Source organism: Saimiri boliviensis, chromosome 3 (genome assembly GCF_048565385.1).
Source record: "Saimiri boliviensis isolate mSaiBol1 chromosome 3, mSaiBol1.pri, whole genome shotgun sequence".
Taxonomy (NCBI): domain Eukaryota; kingdom Metazoa; phylum Chordata; class Mammalia; order Primates; family Cebidae; genus Saimiri; species Saimiri boliviensis.
In genome coordinates, this window is record NC_133451.1 from 150763895 (window position 1) to 150791074 (window position 27180).

Genomic DNA, 27180 nt, shown 5'->3' on the forward strand with positions numbered 1-27180 from the left:
GACAAGGCAGTAGGAAAAGAGGGTACCAAGGGAACGAGACTGCCAATCAGCCCTCCTAGATTCTACCCATACATGCAAAGCCTATGTCAAAGACATTACATATGTTATACTTGTTACTACCTTGTTCTTAGGCTCCCAGTAGAAACATGGTTATCACATAACATGTAACTTAAGGGCCAGGGACGATGGCTTACACCTCCATTCCCAGCACTTTAGGAGGCTGAGGCAGGAGATTGCTTGAGCCCAGGAATTCAAGATCAGCCTGGGCAACATAGGGGGGCATGGCCTCTACAATTTTTTTTTTTTTTTTTTTTTTTGAGATGAAGTCTTGCTCCCAGGCTGGAGTGCAGTGGCATGATCTCAGCTCACTGCAACCTCTGCCTCCCGGATTTAAGCAATTCTCCTGCCTCAGCCTCCTGAGTAGCTGGGACTACAGGTTCGTGCCACCATGCCTGGCTAATTTTTTGTATTTTTAGTAGAGACGGGGTTTCTCCATGGTAGCCAGGATGGTCTCAATCTCCTGACCTTGCGATCTGCCTGCCTCAGCCTCCCAAAGTGCTCGGATTACAGGCATGAGCCACCACGCCTGGCCCCCCATTTTTTTTTTTTTTTTTTAGCATCCAGATATAGTGGTATGTGCCTGTAGTTCGAGCTACTTGGGAGGCTGATGTGAGAAGATCACGTGTCCTGCTGAGGTCAAGGCTGCAGTGAGTCGTGATTGTTACACATTCCAGCCTGGGTGGCAGAGTGAGACTTTATCTCAAAAAAATAAATAAATAAATAAAAAGAGAGAGAGAGAAAGTTATGTATACTTCTTAAAAACCTGAAAGACAAATGCAAATGCATTGGCCTAATCAGGGTAATAGCAAGTTTAAAATGATGACACAAAGAAATAATAATTTGATATGATTTTTTTCCCAATGACGGTGGTTCCATGGAAAGTAGTAGGAAATTTGTAAAAGCTTAGGGATGGGTAAAATAGTCATCCCGTATTACCTCATTGTCATTAGCACTAGCATCAAAAAATATAAATGCCTTGGTAAATTCTATGGAGTGCTAGGTGAATACAGAGTGAGGTATACAGCCCTGGCTGTCGCGACACTATACAGGTATGGGACTGCTGAGATCATTCCTTCTCTAGGCAAGAAAAACAATAGCAGCATATTTGATTATTTTTTTTAATTAGTTTGTAGGCATGTTGTTCTTGGAATGAAGGTCTCCATAGTCTTCTGAATGAGAGGGCATAATTTCTTATTAATGCAATCTTATACATTAAAAGAAAATACAACACCTAATTAAAAATTTTTTTTTTTTTTAAAGATAAGACATTCTGGCCAGGCATGGTGGCTCATGTCTGTAATCCCAGTGTTTTGGGAGGCTGAGGCAGGCTGTTTGCTTGAGCTCACGAATTCAAGGCCATCCTGGGCAATATGGCAAGGACCCCATCTCTATTAAAAGTACCAAAAAAAAAAAAAATAGCCCAGAGTGGTGGTGCTCACCTCACCTACTCCACAGGTTGAGGTGTGAGGATTGCCGAACCTTGAAGAGCTGAGGTTGCAGTGAGCTGATATTACGCCACTGCACTCCAGCCTGGGTGACTCAGCGAGACCCTGTCTCAAAAAATTAAAAAAAAAAATAAACAAAGGATGACATTCTATTGAATTCTAAGTCATTTTAAATTATCAACTCTGAATACAGAGGATGGAAAATCTGAATTATTACAAATGTTTAAAAATAAAAATAAATGCAGTCTGAGAGGAGGATCTATTTTGTGACCCCTACTTTACTTCCCCTGAAATTGGGTCTTTTCTGCCTAATTTTAGTTTTGTTACGTATTCTTTCTGGTGGAATAAGACAATGGCATAGCTGAATTCTGCATAGGTAAATTGTTTCTGCATTTCTTCATGTTAATTAAATTCATCTAGATTTTTTCATTACTTTATTAGAAATAAATTTAACCCATTTTATAACAGTAAGAGATCTAAATAATATATACACAGAATTCTCAACAGAATTTGAGATTATAATTACTTGGAGAATTTCAGGAGATCAGTCCTGCTAAAAGTTATTCCAAGCACATGGTTTCTAGAGTAGTCTACATCCAACATTTTCATCATTGTATACTCATCTATGTATTTTTACTAACTTATAAATCTGAAGTCTGTAGTCATCCTGGCCCTGAAACAATTATTGATGTCCATGAAACTATCAATTGCTACCTCAATAGCAGAATCACAACATGTTGCTTACATTTAACTCTTTCGTTTTGGCCTTGGAAATAGATGTGAATAATTGTATGTATGTATATATTTCTATTACAGAACAGGAAGGGGACATGATTCGCTTTATATACTGGAAACTTTGGCAGTCTTAATTGAGACATTGCTGGCAAGAATGCTTTCAACTTCTTCCCCATAATACCCAGATAGAGCCAAACTTAGAAACCCTCTAACTCTCTGATGAGTAAGGTCGTTAAACAGATGAAAAATAAGAAAGCATCTGGAAATGATATCATCCCTGCCAAATGTTCACACTAGAGAAAGAGTAATTCACGTAACATCTCTGTATTTTCCTCTTGAGGTACAAGAATGAAAGAGAAAACTCTATATGGCTCTAGGGTTGTAGAGATCATAAGAATTTTACGTAATGATATAAACCCAATGGCAAGATAGATTAGCATTCCTGAATCAGCTGCGGACCATATGTTTTGACTATCCATGAGAAAACTCTAATTTCTATTTTGGAAAGACAATACATTCCTGTCTTAGAGGTGGGTGTTTTGAAGTGGAGATTTTACGCTCCCTCTCTAAGGCACTTCTATTTCATCTAGTCTCTAAGGCTTTTCTTACAAAATACTGCATAAATGTCTTTCACTCCATTGCTGGATGTTTCCATTAAGAAACAAACCTTATCCATTAATGGTTTACTGATTTGAAATGAACCCGGAGGCACCTGCTTTAGAATACATTATTATTTAACTTCTGAATGGCACACAGCTTTTCCAAAAGTATAGAGACTTCTTTGTATACTTTCTACTCATTAGAATATTTAAGGATGTGGTGGCTCACGCCTGTAATCCCAGGACTTTGGGAGGCCAAAGTAGGAGGATTACTTGAGCTCAGGTGTTTGATACCAGCCTGGGAAACATAGTGAGATGACATCTTTATTTATTACGTTTTTAAAGACTATTTAGAAAGAGCTTTACTTATTAGAGGTAAACAGGATTTAGAACCGAGAAAACCTAAGCAGAAATGCTGTTTTTACAATTTCTGGTTAATTGTTGAGCCTCTGTTTTATGATCTCCAAAACAGATGTAATAAGAACACTTAACTAAAAAGGGCTTTGTTAATGTAACACATTGTCACAGTCTTGTTGAATCCCACTCCTTCCTCCTATGATCTACTTTTTAAAGGTTCTATTTCCTTTTTTTTGTTAGTACTCTAAACTTGGAAAGCATGTTTTATTTGGGAAATGTATTTCATAGTTAAGGTTATCTTCATAAGTGTGTTGAGTAGGTAAGTGTGAATCCAGAAGGCACCAGGTTGAAGCTTTCAGCTCTCCTCTTGCAGTGGAGTCATGTGGACAGTGTTTATTTTTCCTAGCAATGATGTGTGGTAATATGCATGGTAGATTGCCAACCAGAGATGCTCACTTGAGCCTTGGTGTCCAGTGTTTTTATTGGAGGGCAATCATATAGATATAGCTGACTACCCACATGGGTGCCCTTAGTTCCAGCCCACTCAGAGGTCAAGCTGATAGCACATAGCCCAAGTTTACCACCGTAAATCACCCTGAGACATGGACCAAGACCTCTGGGTAAGCAAAGACACTCTTAATAGGCAGAAAATCTCAGAAATTAACTCCTAGGAGCTGGGCAAGGACTACAATTTTTGGGTCAATCTCAATTCTTTATCCATGGAGATCTGGAAAACTGAAGGATGTTCCTCAGTGTTATGCAGCCAACATATAGAGGCAGCATTGTAAATCCCACTGGGATTTATAATTCTCATAACAGATTTAGCTAAACTATTGCTGGAGAGGAAAGAGATGAGCACCATTTCACCTTTGGTAGGTGAAATAAATAATTAGGCACATAATTAGATGTCTGGGGGTTTGACTATCTTTTGAAAAATAATAATTGACACTTTATCATCATATACCTGTCCCACCAGCATTTTATCATTTGCTAAATGTTTGTAAATAATGACCTATCTCTCTAGATTTAATATTATGCTTGTTGTTATTGGTGTCTATTCTTATGCCATTTCATACTTCCATAATGATTGTAACTTTACTGTATGGCATAAAATCTGATAGAGTGAGTCAACTGCTAGCCTTCTTTTTTTCCCTGAGTTTTCTCACCTACTGTCATTCACTATTTTTTAGCACTTCAGTATCATTTTGTTCAATTCCAAATAATTTGTTTGGAATTTTATTCTTTTTTTTTTTTTTTTTTTGAGACGGAGTTTCGCTCTTGTTACCCAGGCTGGAGTGCAATGGCGCGATCTCGGCTCACCGCAACCTCCGCCTCCTGGGTTCAGGCAATTCTCCTGCCTCAGCCTCCTGAGTAGCTGGGATTACAGGCACGCGCCACCATGCCCAGCTAATTTTTTGTATTTTTCGTAGAGACGGGGTTTCACCATGTTGACCAGGATGGTCTCGATCTCCTGACTTCGTGATCCACCCGCCTCGGCCTCCCAAAGTGCTGGGATTACAGGCTTGAGCCACCGCGCCCGGCTGGAATTTTATTCTAATTGCACACCACTAGTTGATTGATCTCTGGAGGAGAATTTAGAGATTTATATTACTGAATTTTCCAATCCAGGAACATAATCTTTCATTTATTTAAAACATTAAAAAAATTTCTGCAAGGTTTTATAGTTTCTAGTGCATTTTTAATTAACTTCATTCCTTCATAATTCCTTTTCCTGTGGATATTTTGAAGTATACCGGGAGTATGACTATTAGTTGATGTCTAGAATGTATTCTCCCCCTCTTTCTTAACAGAGGTCTTGATTTTTTTTTAACTGGACACATGGCCATTTTTGGTAAAGACATTTCTTACCCTTTGACATTCAGTGTGTCCATGTGATTAAATTTTGGCCAATGGACATGAACAGAAATGCCCTATGTCACTTTTGGACAGCAATTCTTAAGCTATGCTGTCTGGAATGCAGTGATTGTGAGATTCAGGAGCCAACCTAACCAGGCTCCCTAGGAATGGCAGAAGAGAAAACTGGAAGAAGCTAGCTCCCTAAGGAATTTGTGGTCTTGTCATCCACCTCCACACTCTTTAATTAAGAGCATCATCTTTGCATGTGTAAGCTACTGCCTATTACAATTGTCTTATCATATGCAGCCATACACAAACCTAACAGCTACAGTGTTTTTTCTGTCTTCTGTTCAGGTCTTTAAGGTAATTTTACTGAATTATATGTATTGAGCAATAATGCTGCATGCAAAGAAAATAATTTTTCTTCTTTTCTTTTGCAATGTTTGTACTTGATTAGCTAGAAATTTCAGAACAGTGCTACATAAGGATAAAAAAAAGCAACATTTTTCTCTTATTCTTGACTGTAATGGGAATGCTGTTACAGTTTTACTATTAAGTATGGTCTTGCCTGTGGCGATTTTTCAAATTTAAAATCGGGATAGTGACATCTGTTTTACTTCGTAAAATTGTTATAAGGATCAAATGCACTAATAAATATAAAAATCCCATGTAACTGTAAAAAGCTATACCACATTTGTCTGGCATATAGTATGCACTCAACAAATGTTTTCAGTATTATTATTATTGTTATTAATAATTGATAATCTCCTGTGTTTAACAGCATAAGAAACAGAACTGTGTGTTCTATAAAATATCTCCTTGGTGCCACTAATCAGAAATAAGTGCGTCTAATATATAATTAAGTAACTTTTTATGTCTTAGTATTTAGGCCAAAAGTTAGAAAAGTAACATGCTTTTCATTACAAAGAGAAGTGTTACATAGAGATTGAAATTTTGGGAAGAAATGGTCATTTGAAAGTAGTGGTAGTTCCCTTGAAATGAGATATGCAGAAACATACATATAATTTGATCATCAGGAAGCCCTCCCTCTGCCTACTTCTCCTCTTTCTCCTTTCACAACTGCCTTAAAAACACGTGCCTCGTGGACGTGTATGAGTCATTTCATTTGTCCACATTTCCAGTCTGTTTTTGGAGCAATATATGTATTTATTGTGTTCTATAGAAGCCAAACACAAATTTTAGCAAAAAATATTTTCCTGTAATTTTAAAAAGTGCTCTTTTTTTCTTCAGATGTTCCATAGTAGAGTTGCTTATTCTAAAATTAGTCCATTTTACTCCTTGCAATCAGTTCCAGAAGAAGTCTGTGGAGAAATAAATTGAATCTGTTGACTTTAATACATTTTGGATATTATCCATTGATCTCTCACTTCTTAAATAGCTGAAATGTATGATCTATGGCTTGACATATTATATGTGAAATATTATTTAAATTTATTAACTTTACATACTGTTTTGCTTTGCTTTTATTTTTTGTTACGTAGACATATATGTGCCATGGCAGTTTGCTATACCTATTAACTCATCATCTAGGTTTTCAGCCCTGCATGCCTTGGGTATTTATCCTAGTGCTCTCCCTCCACTTGCCCCCCAGCCCTTGACATGCCCTGCTCTGTGTTATTCCCCTACCTGTGTCCATGTGTTCTCATTGTTCAACTCCCACTTAAAAGGGAGAACATGGAGTGGTTTTCTGTTCCTGTGTTAGTTTGCTGAGGATGATAGCTTCCAGTTTCATCCATGTCCCTGTAAAGGACATAAACTCATTCTTTTTTATGGATGCATAGTATTCCATGGTGTATAGGTGCCACATTTTCTTTATCTAGTCTATCATTGATGGACATGTGGGTTGATTCCATGTTTTTGCTATTACAAACAGTACTGCAATAAACATACGTTTGCATGTGTCTTTATAGTAGAATAATTTATAGTTCTTTGGGTATATACCCAGTAATGCGATTGCTGGGTCAAATGATATTTCTGGTTCTAGATCCTTGAGGAATCACCACACTGTCTTCCACAATGGTTGAACTAATTTAACTCCCACCAACAGTGTAAAGGTGTTTCTATTTCTCCACAGCCTCACCAGCCTCTATTGTTTCTTGACTTTTTAAATGATCACCATTCTAACTGGTGTGAGATGGTATCTCATTGTGATTTTGATTTTTTGATTTGCATTTCTCTAATGACCAATGATGATGAACTTTTTTTCATATGTTTGTTGGCCACATAAATGTCTTCTTTTGAGAAGTGTCTGTTCATATACTTTGCCCACTTTTTGATGGGGTCGTATGTTTTTTCTTGTACATTTGTTTACATTCCTTATAGATTCTGGATATTAGACTTTTGCCAGATGGGTAGATTGCAAAAATATTTTCCCATTCTGTAGGTTGCCTGTTCACCTTGATGATAGTTTCTTTTGCTGTGCAGGAGCTCTTTAGTTTAATTAGATCTCATTTGCCAATTTTGGCTTTTGTTACAATTGCTTTTGGTGTTTTCAACATGAAGTCTTTGACCATGCCTATGTCCTAAATGACATTGCCTATATTTTCTTCCAGGGTTTTTATGGTTTTGGGTTTTATATTTAATTCTTTAACCTATCTTGAGTTAATTTTTATATAGTGTCTAAGGAAGGAGTCCAGTTTCAGTGTTCAGTACCAGCAAGTTTTCTCAGCAGCATTTATTAAGTAGGGAATTATTTCCTCATTGCTTTGTTTTTTATCAGGTTTGTTGAAGATCAGATGGTTGTAGATGTGTGGTGTTCTTTCTGAGGTCTCTGTTCTGTTCCATTGGTCTGTATATCTGTTTTGGTACCAGTCCTATGCTGTTTTGGTTACCATAGCCTTGTAGTATTGTTTGAAGTCAGGTGGTGTGATGCCTCCAGCTTTGTTCTTTTTGCTTAGGATTGTCTTGGCTATATGGGTTCTTTTTTGGTTTCATATGAAGTTTAAAGTAATTCTTTTCAAATTCTGCAAAGAAAGTCAATAATAGCTTGATGGGAATAGTTTGTATTTCTGTGGGGTCAGTGGTGATATCTCCTTTATCATATTTTATTGTGCCTTTTTGATTCTTCTCTCTTTTCTTCTTTATTAGTCTAGCTAGTGGTCTATTTTGTTAATTTTTTCAAGGAACCAGCTTCTGGATTAATTGATTTTTTGAAGGGTTTTTTGTGTCTCTATCTTCTTCAGTTCTGCTATGATCTTCATTATTTCTTGTGTTCTTCTGACTTTTAGATTTTTTGCTCTTGCTTCTCTAGTTCTTTTATTGTGATGTTAGGGTGTTGATCTGAGATCTTTCCAGCTTTCTGAATGGGGCATTTAGTGCTATGAATATCCCTCTTAACACTGCTTTAGCTATGTCTCAGAGATTCTGGCACATTGTCTCTTTGTTCTCATTGGTTTCAAAGAATTTCTTGATATCTGCCTTAATTTCATTATTTACCTGGAATCATTCAGGAGCAAGTTGTTCACTTTCCCTGTAGTTGTATGGTTTTGAGTGAGTTTCTTAATCCTGACTTCTCATTTGATTGCACTGTGATTGTTTACTACGACTTCCATTCTTTTGCAATGCTGAGGAGTGTTTTACTTCCAATTATGTGCTCCATTTTAGAGTAAGTGCCCAGTGGCACTGAGAGAAATGTATATTCTGTTCATTTGGGGTGGAGAGTTCTGTGGATGTCTGTCTATTAGGTCCACTTGATCTAGAGTTGAATTCAAGTCCTGAATACCCTTGTTAATTTTCTGTCTTGATCTGTCTAATATTGACTTGGGGTATTAAAGTCTCCAACTATTATTGTGTGGGAGTCTAATTCTCTTTGTAGGTCTCCGAGAACTTGTTTTATGAATCTTAGTGCTCCCGTATTGGGTGCATATATATTTAACATAGTTAGCTCCTCTTGTTGTGTTGATCTCTTCACCATCATGTAATGCCCTTCTTTGTCTTTTACGATCTTTGCTGTTTTAAAGTCTGTTTTATCAGAGACTAGGATTGTAACCCCTACTTTTTTTTTGTTTTCCATCTGCTTGGTAAATCTTCCTCCATCCCTTTATTTTGAGCCTATGTGTGTCTTTGCATGTGAGCTGGGTCTCCTGAATACAGCACACTGATGTGTTTTGACTCTTTATCCAATTTGCTAGTCTGTGTCTTTTAATTGGGGCATTTAGCCTATTTACATTTAAGGTTATTTTGTTATGTGTGAATTTGATCCTGTCATCATGATGCTAGCTGGTAATTTTGCATACCAGTTGATGGAGTTTCTTCATAGTGTCATTGGTCTTTATATTTTGATATGTTTTTGCAATGGCTGGTATCAGTTTTTCTTTTCCATATTTAGTGCTTCCTTCAGGAGCCCTTGCAAAGCAGGCCGGTGGTGATGAAATTCTTTGGCATTTCTTGTCCAGAAAGGTTTTTATTTCTCCTTTGCTTATGAAGCTTAGTTTGGCTGGATAGGATATTCTGGGTTGAAAATTCTTTTCTTTAAGAATGTTGAATATGGGCCCCCACTGTCTTCTGGCTTATAGTGTTTCTGCTAAAAAATATGCTGTTAGTCTGATGGACTTCCCTTTGAAGGCGAACAGAACTTTCTGGCTGCCCTTAACACTTTTTCTTCATTTTGGCCTTGGAGAATCTGATGATTATGTGTCTTGGGGTTGATCTTCTTGTGGAGTATTTTAGTGTTCTCTGTATTTCCTGAATTTGCACATTGGCCTGTGAGGCTAGGTTGCAGAAGTTCTGGATAATATCCTGAAGTGTGTTTTCCAACTTGGTTTTATTCCCCGTCTCCTTCAGGTACTCCAATCAATCATAAGTTCAGTCTTTTTATGTGGTTTTACATTTCTTAGAGGCTTTATTTGTTCCTTTTCATTCCTTTTTCTCTAATCTCGTCTGCAGGCCTTGTTTCAGCAAGGTGGTCTTTAAACTCTGATATCCTTTCTTCCCCTTGGTCAATTCAGCTATTGATATTTGTGTATGCTTCACGAAGTTCTTGTACTGTGTTTTTCAGCTCCATCAGATCATTTATGTTCCTCTCTAAATTGGTTATTCTAGTTAGCAGCTCCTGTAACCTTTTATCAAGGTTCTTAGCTTCCTTGCATTGGTTTAGAACGATCTTCTACTAATCTTCTCAAGCATACTTCTGTCAATTCGTCCATCTCATCCTCTGTCTGGTTGTGCATCTTTGCTGAAGAGGCATTGCGATCATTTGGAGGAGAAAAGGCATTCTGGATTTTGGAATTTTCAGTGTTTTTGCACTGGTTTTTCCTCATCTTTGCGGATTTATCTACCTTTGATTTTGAGACTGTTGATCTCTGGATAGAGTTTTTGTGGGGGGTCTTTTTTTCATTTTTGTTGTTGCTGCTTTCTTTTAGTTTTTCTTCTGACAATGAGGCCTCTCTTCTGCAGGTCTGCTGCAGTTTGCTGAAGGTCCACTCTAAACTGTTTGCCTGTGTATCACCAGTGGAGGCTGCAGGACAGCAAAGATGGCTACCTGCTCCTTTGGAAGCTTTGTCCCAGAGTGGCATCAGCCAGAGCTCTCCTCTCTAAGGTATCTGTGGACCCCTGTTGGGAAGTCTCTCCCAGTCAGGAGGCACGGGGTCAGAGACCCACTTGAGGAGGCAGTCTGTCCCTTAGCAGAGCTGGTGTGCTGTATGAGAGAATCCCCCTTGTTAGGATAAGCCACTCCCTTCAGAGCCAGCAGGCAGGAACAATGAAACCCACTGAAGTTGTGACTGCAGACACCTCTCCCCACAGGCTCTCTGTCCAGGGAGATGAGAGTTTTATCTGTTAGCCCTTGACTGGAGTTGCTGGATTTCCTGCAGAGATGCCCTTGTCAGAGAAGGGGAATCTTGAGGAGCAGTCTGGCCACAGCTGCTTTGCTAAGCTGTGACGAATTCTGTCTAGTCCAAACCTCCCAGTCTCCTTAGCACTGTCAGGGGAAAACCTCCTACTAAGGCCACAGCAATGGTGGTCGTCCCTGCCCCCATCAAACTCATCATCCCAGGCATATTATAGACTGCTATGCTGGCAGTGAGGATTTCGAGCCAGTGTTTCTTAGCTTGCTAGGCTTGGTGAGAGTGGGACCTACTGAGAGAGTCTGCTTGGCTCCCTGGCCTCAGTCCCCTTTCTATGGGAGTGGATGGTTCTCCTGTCTTACTGGAGTTTCAGGTGCCACTGGAGTATGAAAAAACTCCTGCAGCTCAGTGCCTGCCCAAACAGCTACCCAGTTCTGTGCTTGAAATCCAGGGCCCTGGTGGTATACACTCATAAGATAATCTCCTGATTCTCAGATTGCAAAAATCCATGCGAAAAGCATAGTACCCTGAGCAGGTAGCACAGTCCCTCACTGCTTCCCTTTCCTGGAGGAGGGAGGTCCTCCAACTCCATGCACTTTCCAGGTGAAGTGATGCCCCACCCTGCTTCTACTTCTGTCTATGGGTTGCACCAGGTGCTTAACCAATCCCAATGAGATGAATGGGGTACCTCAGTTGGAAATGCAGAAATCACCCACCTGTGTTGGTCTCGCTGGGAGCTGCAGATTGGAGCTGTTTCTATTTGGCCATCTTGGCCCCTCTCCTGCTTTGTTTTTCTTAATGAGAAAAATGCCTTAACTTCATGTATTTTATATACAAGCACTCCATTATATATGCAAAAGTGGAAATTAGAGATAATCTGAAAAATTAAAACAAATCAATCATAAATTAAATCCCCACAAGCATTTATGTTCACTATCTGAAGTCTTCTCTTTTCTATTTTTAAAATATTTACCTCAAGAAAGTTCCACAAATAGTTACCTGAAAACAATTGGTTTGTCATGAGATTCAACGAACTTCAACATTGTCTGAAAAGGTATTAGGCACAGTGTACTGTGAGGTGATGATCATAATATAATAACATCATGGAATATTATGCAGCCATCAAAAATGATGAGTTCGTGTCCTTTGTAGGGACATGGATGAACCTGGAAACCATCATTCTCAGCAAACTGACACAAGAACAGAAAATGAAACACCACATGTTCTCACTCATAGGCGGGTGCTGAACAATGAGAACACATGGACACAGGGAGGGGAGCACTACACACTGGGGTCTGTTGGGGGGAAATGGGGTAGGGACGGGGGTGGGGAGTTGGGGAGAGATAGCATGGGGAGAAATGCCAGATATAGGTGAAGGGGAGGAAGGCAGCAAACCACACTGCCATGTGTGTACCTATGCAACAATCTTGCATGTTCTTCACATGTACCCCAAAACCTAAAATGCAATAAAAAAAAGTTTTAGCACACACACAAAAAAAATAAAAAAATAAATAATATCAATTGGTTAATTTCTAAATTAAAACTTTTAAATATATTTTAATAAAAATATCTTTTAAAGTATGCTTTGGGCTACAAATAACAGAACGCTCAAATCATGTCTTAATGATAAGGCTTATTCTCAGAACAAGAAATACTAATACAAGGTCAGGGTACAGTTTGCCTCTGTGGTGTACATGGTTCAGAGCAAATATTTTTGGCAGAGATCTCATACATATGAAAAATTTGATTTGTTTAAATAAATAAGCCTTAAAATAAAAAATAATATAACCTATATAGCCTTTTATAAACATCCTTATTTTATATAATTTGATCATCATAACAATAATTTGAGATAAGAATAGAAATAATGTCACATCTGAGGAAACTGAAGCATAACGAACAAGAGTAAGGTGTCATTTTATAGGTCACACATGAAGTAAATCTCACAACTCCTACTTGAACCCAGAATTTCTGACTATAAATTTTGAATAGTTTCATCTAATTGTCACTGCTCTTTATCATTTGATTTTAAGCCTACTCACTGAAAAATATTTAGTAACTAACGCTTAGTAAATGCTAATCGTATATTGGATACTGTTCTAAGTGCACTAGCTATATTAGTTTGTTCAATCCTCATTACCTCCCTTGATGGTAAGTGCTGACATCAGTCTCATTTGAGTGAACTGAGGTCCAGCGAGGTGGAGTAATTTGCCCAGGGTTAATATAGCTTAATATCTCGTGGAGCTAGGATTGAACCCAAGCATGTAACTAGAAAACCGCTTCTTTTAAACCATTAGATCCTATGCCTCTTTTTCAGCAATGTGCTAATTCCCTCTTTGTTCATGTTAATTTTGCCTGGTTGGCCCACTTCTTGTAGCAGGAAAAACATTCATTAGAAACAAAAATCTATCTGAGTTTAACTGTCTTAGATCTAGAGAAACCTGGAAAGTGGCCTGTCTCCTCTAGGTTTTAAATTCTGAAAAGAGGTGACATACTGACTTTTTGGAGAGGTAATAAGTTTGCACGCACAAATGTAGATGTTTGCAAAACTGTTTGATTCTTCAAGTCAATCTGTTCTTTGCTGCTGTGTTAATGGAAATAAATGGTTGGGACTGAACTTTACAGTCCCTTTGTGCACAGAAGCGATGTGAAGATGCATCCCATATCCAGCTATTCTTGGGCTTACTTTTATTGCTTTCCTTGAAAATGCCTCCAGTGTTTTACAATTATTATACACCATGATATCCAGAACTGACCAGTGCTTCATAGGTGAAATTCTGTTCAGTATCAGGAATCCTCTGAGCTTATAGCAAAATCATTTTAGTTTTTTTTCTTCTTTCATCTTTCTGTTTCTGTAATGTAGTGCAAGCCCATATATCATCAGTTATCTTTCTTTTCTCCAGGTCTTTTTTGTCATTACTGCCTTGTAGGTGTTTTGGATTATTTTACCTAAGATATATTGTTTGCTTTGTCTGTAGCAGAACATTCTTTTCTTATTTCCTTCTTCTTTTCTCATGACCACTCCCAAATTTATAATTACTTTTAAGTATGTGTTATAATTGCCTTTTGCACATCATAAAGGAATGTAACTTAAAACATTAACTATATTTGACTTATTGGAATAGCTATTTTCTTGATTTTGGTTAGAATGCAGTATTTTCTTTTTTTTTTTTTTCTTCTGAACAGTTTGAATCATTCACTGAGTATCTTTTGTTAACGAGAAATCTATTTTGTATATGGCATGGTACCATGAGAAACAAAAATGAATAATGGTCTCTCTTTTTTTACTACATATATGACTGATTCTCAGCTTCTTCAAATGTAAAATGACATTGAACCTGTTTTACAGCATTATTGTAAGCACTAAATTAGATTACTTTGTGAAATTTCTGGCATATATGAAGCTTGAAAAAATATTTGCTTCCATTTGAATGTCAGCTGCGTGACAGACACTTTATGTGCAGAATTAATCTTTACAATAACAAATAAGGTGAATGTATCTCTGCTTTTACAGATAATATGCCTGAGGCTAATTAACTACCTTGCCTAAGACCACTGAATTGTGAATAATTAGGCCAAGATTTGAACCTCTGTCTGCCTGATTGTAAAGCATTTTCTTATATACAGGTTCGCTGTGCTGAACAAACTCACCATTTGATGAGTGGCATAAAAAATCCACTTCATAACATAAGAAAGGATATGTGCCATAGCATAGTGATACTTGGGTAAGAGAGAAATGAGATTATTTAGTTAGTGGGGCCTAATCTGAATTTACTTAGCAGTCAAAGAGTAGTCATGTGAACTTTTTGAGGGCTAAGTAAAATGAATATAGCAATACTTTAGAGAGATTAACCATGGAAAAGTGTATGGACTAAAGGCAGGGAGAGACTGGAGACAAGGAACTTTGTTGGGATGCCATTTCAGTAGTACAACCGATAGGTAAGCAGTGATCTGGATTAGGATACTGGAATTAAAAATAAAGGAGGAATGGGAAGTAAAATATAAATACATCATGTAGGACGAGTTCTCTGAATTTTACGAAGATCTATAGGAAAAAAAGAAATCAGAAAAGTTTGGTAACTGCTTGGGTACACGGTTCCAATATAGGTTCCATTATAGGTTCCACTAGGAATGAAGTGGGAGCATTTGGTTTTAGACATGTTGAATTTGGAAACATGAGTTTTATAATCAAATGTAGCTTTGTGGTAGTCCTTTGGGGCTACAGAACCAGAACTCGTGAGAGACATCAGGTTTAGTGGTGAGGACTCCAGCTGTTAGACTGCATGAGGTTTCACAAATTACAGAAAAGAAAAGGGAAAAGCAAGCTACATTTGATAATAATACAGCTATAAAAAGTAGTGGTTCAAAAAGATGCTTGGTGAGTGTGTACTATGTATCTGACATTGTGTGAGATACTTTTACATATATTATCTCAAATTCAAAGGAACCCTGAGAAACAGGTACCATTATTCTAGATAAAGAAAGAACTAGAGGAGAAATGTGAGATTATCTGCCAAATAATCATTTATTCATAAAAGATGCATATCGAGTGCTTCCTGGGCTCCAATCACTGTGCTAGAAACTGGGAATACAATGGGGAATAAACAGACATGTCTTTTTGCTCTCTTAGAACTTTGCATCTATATTTAATCTGGATATAACTGCTGAAATCAATTCAACAAACATGTTAGAGATTCAAGAAAGAATAAAATGCTAGTCTTTCAAGAGCTGCAGTTGAGAGAGGAACAGCAATTCGACTCAGAAAATTTTAGCAGTCCATGCTTAAATGAACTAGTAACAATCATGTTGATACTTCATAAAATTACTGCATGTAGTTACTACAGTTTTATCTTAATACCAAACAACTTCAGCCTAATTATTTAGCTCATGGAGATATCTAGCTCATGAAGATAACTTGGCACGGTTTGCCATATTTAGAGGAAGCTGTTATTGATTTAGTTAAAATCTTAAAAGATTGTAACACAATACCATGTTAGTAAGGATTTGGATCTACTCATACATTGTTGATGCCAGTGTAAAATGTTACTATCACTTTGGAAAAATTTCCGGCTGGTCTTTTATTTTTAAATTAAACTTGTATTTACTTATAACCCAGCAATTTTACTCCTGGAAGTTTACCCAGAAAAAAACCAAAGCAAATAGGCACAAAAAGACTTAAATTAGATTGTGAAAAGAATTGTTTTTACTAAATTTTGAGTATATGTAGTAAAATATTTATAAAATATATGTAGGCCATCCACAAGAATGGTTAAATGAAAAGACTGGTAATATCAAGTCTAGTTAGGATATCAAGCACTTAGAGCTCTCATACGCCGGTAGTAGAAGCACAAGTTGGTACAGCTCTGTGGAAAAGTATGTCCCAGGATCTACTAAAGCTGATCGCATCTTTACCCTCTGAACCAGCAATTCCATGCTAGAGTTTATTCCTATCAGAAATACCTACTTATGTGTGGACAAGAGTATCCATAGCAGAACTATTCTTAAGAGCCTAACACTGGGAAGAATGCATATGTTTATCAGTTAAGGCGATAAATATATAAATTGTGGTATTCTTATGACTGATTATTCAGACATGAGACCTACAGTTGAATCTCACAGATAAAATACCATGTAAAAGAAACCAGGCACCATGGAGTCCATAATATAGGAATCCATTCAGATGAAGTTCAACAAAAGATAAAATGAATTCTATGTTGTGGTTGGGTGCAGTGGCTCATGCCTGTAATCCCAGCACTTAGGACACCAAGGTTGAGAGATCATTTGAAGCCAGGAGTTCAAGACTGGCCTGGCCAACATGATGAAACCTAGTCTCTACTAAAAATACAAAAATTAGCCAGGTGTGGTGGTGGAAGCCTGTAGTCCCAGCTACGAAGGAGGCTGAGGCACAAGAATAGCTTAAACTAGGAGGTGGAGGTTGGAGAGTAATAACTGGAAGGGGACACAGGGAGCTTTGAGTTCTTGTAAGTTTCTGGATCCTAATTAGGGTGCTGATTACATAGATATGTTCACTTCGTGATAACTCTTCAGAATGAACACATCATTTTTGCACTTTTTACATGAATTTATAGTTGAATGTTCATTGCAAAAATAGGTGAAAGGGCTTAAAGAACATGAGTACAACATACTCACATGGACCCATCAGTCATTGTAAAAAGAGTTTCATTATCTTTGATGCCCTTTCTGCTCCTTTTCCCTCTTTTTACCTTCCTTTTCCCCTCAGATAACACTATTTGTTTGAATTGGCATTTAATAGTCCCTCTTTCTTAATAGTATTGTGTTTACATACAGTACTTTAAAATAAAGTATTTAAATATATCTTTTTCACTTTTTTGAAATTGTATCTCTTATTTATTCAATTCGGATATTAAATAGATATTTACTTATTTTGTACCTAATGCTCTGCATTGAGCTGAGGAAGATAAGAAAGCAGTAGAAAACTGAACTCCACTGTCTACATGCCGTAATTTACTGGGAGCAGTAAAGTATGTATCTGTGACATGGTTCAATAACAACAATTTTTATTTTCTCATCTGCAAAAAAGAAGGAATTAACCTATATGGTCACCCAAAATTTTGCCAGTCTAATATTTGATCTTTGAGTATATATTTAAGGGTAAACATTTTTTGATAAAAAACTAATTATGTAAGTATATGATGTATCTTGATGAACCTTTCAGAGATGTTCTTATGGAAGAAATAATTTGTAAAACTCATTCTTAAAGAAACTTAGTACTTTGTAACAGGAATAAAAATTATTCACGTAAGAGTATATTGATCTAGTTAAGCAGAATTATAAAAGAGATTTGTAATAAAATGAATGACTTATTAGGTATCTCTATCAGGGAAAGGCAGACATGTTTTAAATAGAGACAATGGGGGAATACTTAGGAGTTATGGGCTACATTTAGAAAATGTTTTGTGTTAAAAATTGGGAGTAAAGGAGAGAGTATTATGGAAAGTAGTCAAAATAGAGCAGATTTTATAATGTTTTCTAAAGCATTGAATATCTCTTGATCTTACTTCTGCCATCCTGCCCCTTGGTGATAGGTAGTAAGAAATCGAATCATCTTCATTTACAATTATTCACTTGTTTGAAAGTTATGAACAACTTGGGCTGATTGAGGCTTTACATGTAAATGGATTGCATTTTTGCAGTCAAAAGATGAGGACATTCTAAAAGGTGAGAGCAATTTGTAAAAGGAGGAGAGAGTCACAGGTTACACTAATCAGAAAATAATTACACTTTTCTAGAAAAAGTTGTAATTTATATCAGAAACATTTGGGCAATGAAGTTATTTAGGTACATTGATTGCAGAATGATGAACTAAGATGATTAGGTTGAGAAGCTGACTTTTAATATACTCAAGAACTCTGACAGCTTCTCTTATACTTATCACTATAAGCTTACAATATTATGAATATTTTACTTTATCTTTTGGATCTATTCTAAATTTTGCAGCAGTATGTGGGATGCACAGTGAGATGGAGAGCCTCAAGCATGCAGAAAGCAATTATAAAAATTTATTTCTGAAAGCATGATGTTTGGACTAGTATGTTGACAGTATGAATATAAAGTGAAGATGCAGGTGATAATTGCCAAGGAAGAATCATGAGACCAGATGATGAAATAAAGAATTAAGGAAATGAGTCAATGACAGGTTCCAGGTTTTGAGCATGGGAAGACTGAGACAGTTGGGCATTATTAACTTCCTGAGGATGTCATACTTGAACTGAGATTTGAGTTATGAAAAGCCATAGTTGGATGAAAGGAGTGTCAGGGGTAGAGGAGCTAGATGGTTCATCATATACAAACATCATATTATGAGTTTGGAGGGGTAGGCAGAAGCAAGACTATGTAGAATTTTATAGACTATGGTCTATTAGTCAGGTTTCTCTAGAGGACCAGGACTAATAGAATAGATGTATATATGAAGGGAGTTTATTAAGGAGTATTGACTCACACAACCACAAGGTGAAGTCCCACAATAGGTCATCTGCAAGAAAGAAGCAAGAAAGCCAGTCTAAGTCTCAAAACCTCAAAAGTAGGGAAGTCAACAGTGCAGCCTTTGGTCTGTGGCCGAAGGTCCAAGAGCCCTTGGCAAACCATTGTTACAGGTCTAAGAGTCCAACAGAAGAACTTGGAGTCTGATGTTCAAGGGCAGGAAGCATCCAGGATGGGGGAAAGATGAAGACATCTTTCTCACAGTCCTTTCATGTTCCTCTGCCTGCTTTTATCCTAGCTGCCCTGGCGCCCACCCAGATTGAGGGTGATTCTGCCTCTCCCAGTCCATTAATTCAAACACCCTCACAACCAGCAATTATTCTTTGCATCCTTCAATCCAATCAACTTGGTACTCAGTATTAACCATTACAAGTGGTAAGAATTTTGGTGTTTATCCCAGGGCACTGGGAATCCAATGAGGGATTTACACAGAGGGTTATCTGATTGCCATTAGGCAAGGTTATTCTGGTTTCAGTGTAGTCAGTGGATTTTAGAGGTTGGGTGAAAGTTGGTAATATGGGGTGACAGGAAGGATATTATTCTGGTAGTCTTGCCTAGAGGTGATGATGGCTGGAACTGAAGCAGAGAGGGGTGGAAGAGATTGACAGTGGGCAATTATAAGAATGAGCAAAGAACAGGGCCTAATGATGACCCTTGAAGTTCTAACACTTAAAGGCCAGGGAGATCAGAAAGAGCCTTCAAGAGTTACAGATAAATGGTCAGAGAGACAGGAAGACAACAGGCCGGTATGCCCTCAAAGGAGACGAGGAAGAAACACTCGAGCCTATTGTTATGGAGACAAATGAAGAGAGGCTAAATATGTTTCTGTATAGCCCCTTTGTCTTGAGAGATGCTGCTAGACAATACATTCTGGCCCAGGTACCACACCACATCTTGCCTTTGACACAGCACACATGGCTGGCCCTCTGCCATTGGACACTAAATGTTGTTTCTACTCCAAGAATGGATTCGATCACTAACTCCAGATGTAAGTCCCTGGTGGTTGTATTTTCCCTGGTCGTTCATGTTCCTTTAACTCTGCCTCCTAGAGTCAGGGAAAGCAGGTAGGTGGCCTTTTTTGTTTCTCTAATTAGTGGCAGGGCACGACCTCTCACAAAACTCAACTGAAGGCTAACTCTCAAATTTAGGAAGGAGAAGTCAGATGAAGGGCAGAAAAAAAAATTGGAAATATCTACTACATTAATCTTAAAAATCATTTGATCTCAGAAGCTTTCCTTGGTCCTGATTTTCGTCTTGGCAGTTGATCTTGGAGTTGATCTTGGAGTTGATTGCCTCCTCTTGTTAACACTGGGTCTCATCTGTATCACCACTGCTCCATTTATCATTGGATATTTTATGTAGACCCCTGACTTGCACCATGCATTGTGTGAGGAGCTGGGTATATGAAATAGAAAAGATATAGTTCTTGTTCTCCAGATGCTTGGAGTCTGAAGCAGGAGGACCTACTGTGAATACAAAGGTTGAGTCCCAGGGCAACTCGCTTGTCTTGGTCCCATTCAGGTCTCCAAAGGGGGTCCTAGGAATGGGTTCACATGGTCATAGATTTCAAACTATTTGCAAAAGTAAGCCAATTTTCTTGCATTTGGTTAAGAACTTTTGACATCTCATTCTGACTACTCTGAAAGTTCTCTTCCTATTGGGTGGTGTTTAAATGGTTATGTGCATTTTTGCGTTTAGCTAAGGGGGAGTTGAGTTGGGATACAATCTGTTTGGGTTTAATATAATATAGTTACTTGGTTTGTAGGTATTTCCATAAATGGTTCAATTATAGAGAGCAAGGAAATCTGCTGAGAAGGGTCTGGTAAGGCCTTGGAGACTGCTCTGATCCCAGGATGGCTCTTACCCTCAAAAGGTAGGAAACTGGGAGCTTTTAAGGTGATTTTTTTTTTTCTTTTTGAGATGGAGTCTCTCTGTCACCCAGGCTGGAGTGCAATGGTGTGATTTCAGCTCACTGCAACCTCTGCCTCCCAGGTTCAAACAATTTTTCTGCCTCAGCCTCCTGAGTAGCTGAGATGACAGGCGTGTGTCACCACGCCTGGCTAATTTTTGTATTTTTAGTAGAGATGGGGTTTCACCATGTTGGCCAGGCTGGTCTTGAACTCCTGACCTTGTGATCCACCCTCCTCTGCCTCCCAAAGTGCTGGGATTACAGGAGTGAGCCACCGTGAGGTGAATTCTTTTACTACTAAAAAACTAGCTAATTGTCTTTTCCTTTCTCAGGAACCTCCCTTTGAAAGGCCATATCTGCCTGAAAGTCATTTTCCCTGGATGCTATGCAGCAAAGATCACCTCTCTTCCTGTCTCCCAAATCTTGGTGCTAACTCTGCTCAGTGGGAGGTGCTGGCATCTGGCTCTCCTGTCTTCCCACCTCCACAGTTTGAGAGCCTGTGGACTACTTCGGTAGAGAGTTTTGTCCTTTTTTGCATTTCTTGTTCTTTGCTTGGTTAGGGTAAACTTGGATTGTCTTTGGGGGGCAGTGGGTAATGGGATGATTTGAACTTGAAAGTGGTTCATGCCTTGCAATGTGGGTTTAATGACTTAAGGATGCTTGAAAGAGAAACCAAAACACTGCATAGATTTTTAAAAACCTTTGTTCAAAATAATTTATAAAGGTCAAATACTCCATTTGAACTGCATTTTGGAAAAATGTTTTGTAATGATTCAATAAACCCTTCTTTCATCATCTTTAAATTTAAATTTTAGGGAGCTGAGAGGATAGTCAGAGAAAGATAGAATATTTTTTAAAAAAATTGGCCAGGCACGCTGGCTCACATCTGTAATCCCAACATTTTGGGAGGCCGAGGTGGGCGGATTGCCTGAGCTTAGGAGTTTGAGACCACCCTGGGGAACACGGTGAAACTTTATCTTTACTTAAAAAAAGAAAAAACAATTAAACAGGTATGGTGGTGCACACCTGTACTCCCAGCTACTCCAGAGTCTGAGGCATGAGAATTGATTTAGCCTGGGAGGTGGAGGTTGCAGTGAGCTGAGATCACATCACTGCACTCCAGCTTGGGCTACAGAGTGAGATTCTCAGAAAAAAAAAAGTATGATATTTAAATAATCACATTCAAAGCAGTAATTGATGGTAATTAGGGGAAGAGATACATTTTGGGAAGAGATAATAAATAGGATTTTATATTTTGGATAATCCAATTAATGAAGAGGAATGAAACATATGAAAACATTGGAAAAAGATTTAGATTTCTTGGTATTTTGATATAAATATTGACATAGCTGGAGATAAAATAAAACTTATGTGCAGCTACAGTGAGATCATCAACTTCAAACTAGTTAAAAAGAGTCAACAATCTGGAGTATTTAAGATTATTATTATTATTGTGTGTTTTTGCACAGCCAAACTCAAAAGAACTTCACTTATACAGTTTGACCCAATTTCACAACAATCCTAAAAATGTACATTACCAATAATGAATAGTGAAGCTGAAAGAAATTTTTCTAAATTATTGTTGCTTATTAAAATTTTTTAAAAATTTAATTGTGCTAAAAAATTACATAACATAAAATTAATGATCTTAACTATTTTTAAGTGTACAGTCCAGTAGTGTTAAGTCTATTCATATTATAGTGAATAATATCAGATAAGGTATCAGATAGATACTGATTCATATAATTTGATTTTAATTATAAAATAAAATTGAGAAAATGTTGATTTTCAAATTTATGTTACAAAATAATTGTCACATAAAAGACAACTAAGGCTATTTGTATTGTTACAGGAAAGTTTTACCAACTCCTAAGTGTAAGTGTGTGGAAGTTCCTCCCATGTGACCCTGTGCCTAACAGAGATGCCTGGCCTCTTTGAAAGTGTACTGGATCTCTTGCAATGGAGGGAACAATGATCAGTTCTAAAGAATTTGCCATCCTGTCCTTAAGTGATCAGAACTTGTTATCTAGGAATCCCCCCAATATAGACGATACTTCAGCTTTTGCTGTTTAGCTCTGAAAGGCCCACGGAATTTGTTTCTTGATTTATTAGGCTCTCCTTTGCCGTGGAAGCAAAGTAACTGACATTTTATTTTCAAAGTTGATCTTTAGTTTGTTCTTCAGGAGCTTCTAAAATTTGCAACTTACTTTCATAGCTTTACTCATTCAGAATCCATAGTCATTTTTGTAGCTAATTGTTTTCGTAGTTTTGTACTCTTTCTAAGCCCCACTTCCCTCTGCGTGAAGCCCAAGAGATTTTGATCGTCCCATTCTGTGGAGTCAGGCCTGTTTTATGCTTGTCCATTGAGGATCTGCAATGACCCTGCACTGTGTTTGGAGGTAGCTCTTTATTATTCAGATCTTGGTATAAGAAGAAACTGTTTCCTGCTAGTGACATAAAAAAGGTGTTGGATTCTTCGATCTTCACTTTTTCTTTTGTTTCTTTCTTTCCCACTTCCTTATTTTGTAAGGTAAATAAACTATAAGTGACTTTTCAAGGTCATATATAAGTAATTTCAGAGTTAGGCCTAGCTGTCTTAACTTATTCTAATATTAGTTTGCTGTCTCTTATTCTAATATTAGTTTCACCATTTCTATCTATTCCTCCAATGAAATATTACAAACATATGCAACTTTCTTTCTATAGACGTTAGTACTTACCCCAACTCAAACTATTAAGACTATATTAAAATCCTCAGCCCCTTTACATAAAATATACATTATTATAGAGAAACTCACCTTCAGTTTTAATGATCTCCTTACAACAACTAGATTCTAAAGAGGGCATGTAAGGCAAAAATCACATAAAGTTAAATTTACCAAATTACCCTTGAAAGTCCCTTAAATAGTCCATAACAAGTGAGATGCTCAAGAAACACAGGAAAACTGAGCCAAGGTGGGGGGTGAGAGCAGATTCACATTTCTCATCCCACACTCACTCTGGGACTAATGCTCCCTGGCAACAGCAATGATGCCTATGGCACTCTTCAGATAGATACCCAGCTATGATAGGTTTATAATCAAATTAACAGCATTTCTTTTTCTCCACTTAGTCTCTCCTGAATCAGACCATATTAAGGATAAAATTGGCATATGGTCCCAATTGAATCCTTAGGATTTTATGTAGCATCTAATTTGACTAGAATAGAAGTCTGTGTGGAAGAATAACTTAGCCAGGTTAACAAAGTTGAATTGCAATTATTTCTCCCAAATCCAAACAAAACCTCATTTTTTCTTTCCTTCTTGATCATTTGGATAACTGTGATCTTACAAACTGGTCTATGATTACTGGCGTAACTGAATGTCAACTCTAGCTGTTTGCCATCTGAGCCTAGGCATATCTCCATTAATTCTAAACTCAACAACCATCAATATGTGTTAAAGATGCATTTGGGCATTTGGGGGTATGTGTTGGCTACGAAAATTACTTTTGTGCTGAGACAGAAGTAATCGTCATATAATAATAAAATGAATAAATGCTTATTTAAAATTTTTGTGTAATGGGGGAAGATTTCAGCATTTGCCATTTTTTTCTACAATGGTTGATTTGCTGCATTTATTCTTTATTTGTCTTCCCTGTGAATACATTTATTGCCAGTGTTTTTAGTGGTACTGTTAGCTTCATTGCGTAATTAGTGGTATTCAGCTGCTGCTTTTTAGCCTGGAAGAACTATAATTAGTTTTCATTCACTGGTGACATTTATGCAGTATCAGGGTCATTGTCAAAAGGTATAAAGACTGTAATTCTATTGCTAGGCTTTAAATCCCCCAAAATGCACAAATCTATTTTATTCATCTCTTGTAATAAAAGAGGATATGAGCTACCACTGATAGAATTTCCTTCTGCTTGGAAGAAATGGATATTATAGGATTTGAATGAGTTATCTGTTTGGGTACAAAGTATCAAGTTGTTTTCTGTCCCAAAGTGGGAAATTCTATTACTACTATTTAGTTGGTTAATTTTGAATAACTCAAGTCATGTTTAAGAGATCAGTTGTTTTAAGCCAGGCTTGGTGGCTCATGCTGGTAATCCCAGCACTTTGGGAGGCCGAGGCGAGAGGACAGTTGAGCCCAGGAGTTCAAGACCATCCTGGACAACATGTTGAAACCTTGTCTCTGCAAAATCTACAAAAATTAGCTGGGCCATGGTGATATGCATGCCTGTAGTGAAAGCTACCTGGGAGGCTGAGGCAGGAGTAGAAATATGGGCTTGTACAGTCTAAGTCAGCCTGAATTCAAAACCCACTTCATTCATTAAACAGTCCTTAAAAGGTTAATTGTGAAGATTAAATTCAGTCATGTTTGTGGAGCATTTAGGATTGCATTCATTACCATCAAGTCTTTCACAAGTTTTTTTATGTGTCTCTTCAGGAGGCTGCAGGTCAGAAGGCTTTATTATAGGGTTAAAAAGTCGTGGAATTCTTAAGAGGGAAGTCACGGATTGAAGTCAGTATCAAATGAAAGAATGTGTCTTGTAGAGTGTTTAATATTGGCTGAAGAAATATAAATCGAAAGCTGTGGAGATGTTGTTACAATTTTGCCACAAGCCTGTATGTTCCAGTTTCAGTCTATTCCCTTCTTACTGCTACAAAAGTTTTTGGCAGTGTGTGTATGTGGTAGTGGTGGTGTGTGCATGTGTGCATGTGTTGCCTGGTGTATGAGGTGTGTATGTATGTGTGCAGGTGCGTTTTCTGGTGTGTGTGGTGTGGCATTGGGTAGAGTATGAGTGTATATCTGTGTGCTTAGGGTAAGGAGTTCTGAAATCATTGGGAACATCTTAGGGATCACCTTATCTTCAGTGGAGCAATGCTCTGCTTATCTGTCCGACGAATCCAATCATTCCAATAAAGGAGATTTCTTTAATTTACATCATCATCCACTTTTGGGACTCTTATATATTGCCTACATGAACCTGGTATAGTCGCTCTTCAATGTAAGTTCATGTACTTCTAATGAAGTCAGAATTTGAAAACAAATATTCTGGCTGTGAAGCAGTCTTGGAGAGAGCAAGAATCAGGAAGGAAGAATTAAAAATAGCAAATGCCGACAATCTGATAATTTGAATCCTACTTACACTTAGGTAGGTAGCCCTTGTTCAGTGTGCTAGGCAGTTATAAGGATTTATATACATTATTTCATTTAATTTTCACAACAACTCTGTGTGGCAAAAACTTTATTATCCCTATGTTATAGATCAGGAAACTAAGGCAACATAGAGAAGCACTGGAACTAGGTACGTAATTTCCACTCTTCATTGACATTGACACACTGATTTATGCAGTGCTTGCAGGGAAATTTTTATCCCCTTTGTGCTGTTTGGACAGGCAGGGATATTCATTTTTTAGCTTATCACTAGCCAATAAATGAGAATCAATCTGTAAGACTTCATTTTAAAAAAATTGTATTTTGAGTTCTGGGATACATGTGCAGAACATGCAGGTTTGTTACATAAGTATACATATGCCATGGTGGTTTGTTGCACCCATCAACCTGCCATCTACATTAGGTATTTCTCCTGATGCTATTCCTCCCCTAGCGTCCCAACCCCCAACAGACCCCAGTGTGTAATGTTCCCCTTCCTGTGTCTATGTGTTTTCATTGCTCAACTCCCACTTTGAGTGAGAACGTTTGGTGTTTCCTTTTCTGGTCTTGTGTCAGTTTGCTGATAATGATGGTTTCAAGCTTCACCCATGCCCCTGCAAAGGACAAGAATTCATCCTTTTTATGGTTGCATAGTATTCCATGGTGTATATGTGTCACATTTTCTTTATCCAGTCTATCATTGATGGGCATTTTGGTTGGTTCCAAGTCTTTGCTGTTGTAAATAGTGCTTTTAGTGCTGCAATAAACATATATATGCATTTGTCTTTAGAGTAGAATGATTTATAATCATTTGCATGTATACCCAGAAATGGGATTGCTGGGTCAAATAGTATTTCTGGTTCCAGATCCTTGAGGAATTGCCACGCTATCTTATACAATGATTGAACTAGTTTACACTCCCACCAACACTGTAAAAGCATTCCTATTTCTTCACATCCTCTCTAGCATCTGTTGTTTCATGACTTTTGAATGATCACATTCTAACTCGAGTGAGATAGTCTCTCAATGTGGTTTTCATTTGCATTTCTCTAGTGACCAGTGATGATGAGCTTTTTATCATATGTTTGTTATTTGCATAAATGTCTTCTTTTAAAATGTGCCTGTTCATATCCTTCACCCACGTTTTGATGGGGTTGTTTTTTTCTTACAAATTTGTAGACTCTGAATATTAGCTTTTTGTCAGATGGATAGACTGCAAAAATTTTCTTCCATTCTGTAGGTTTCCTGTTC

At 37.6% G+C, this 27180-nt stretch overlaps 2 long non-coding RNA genes across 2 annotated transcripts in view; one reads left to right on the top strand and one right to left on the bottom strand.

Moving 5' to 3' along the window:
• LOC141584071 (uncharacterized) overlaps positions 1-27180 on the top strand; it is a 459558-nt gene that overhangs the window by 252058 nt on the left and 180320 nt on the right. The window lies entirely within an intron of this gene.
• The window catches only part of LOC141583933 (uncharacterized), a 128014-nt gene continuing 120872 nt past the window's right edge, over positions 20039-27180 (bottom strand). Inside the window, exon 3 of the long non-coding RNA XR_012516764.1 lies at positions 20039-20345. This is a non-coding gene — a long non-coding RNA (uncharacterized LOC141583933). The remainder of the gene's footprint in view (positions 20346-27180) is intronic.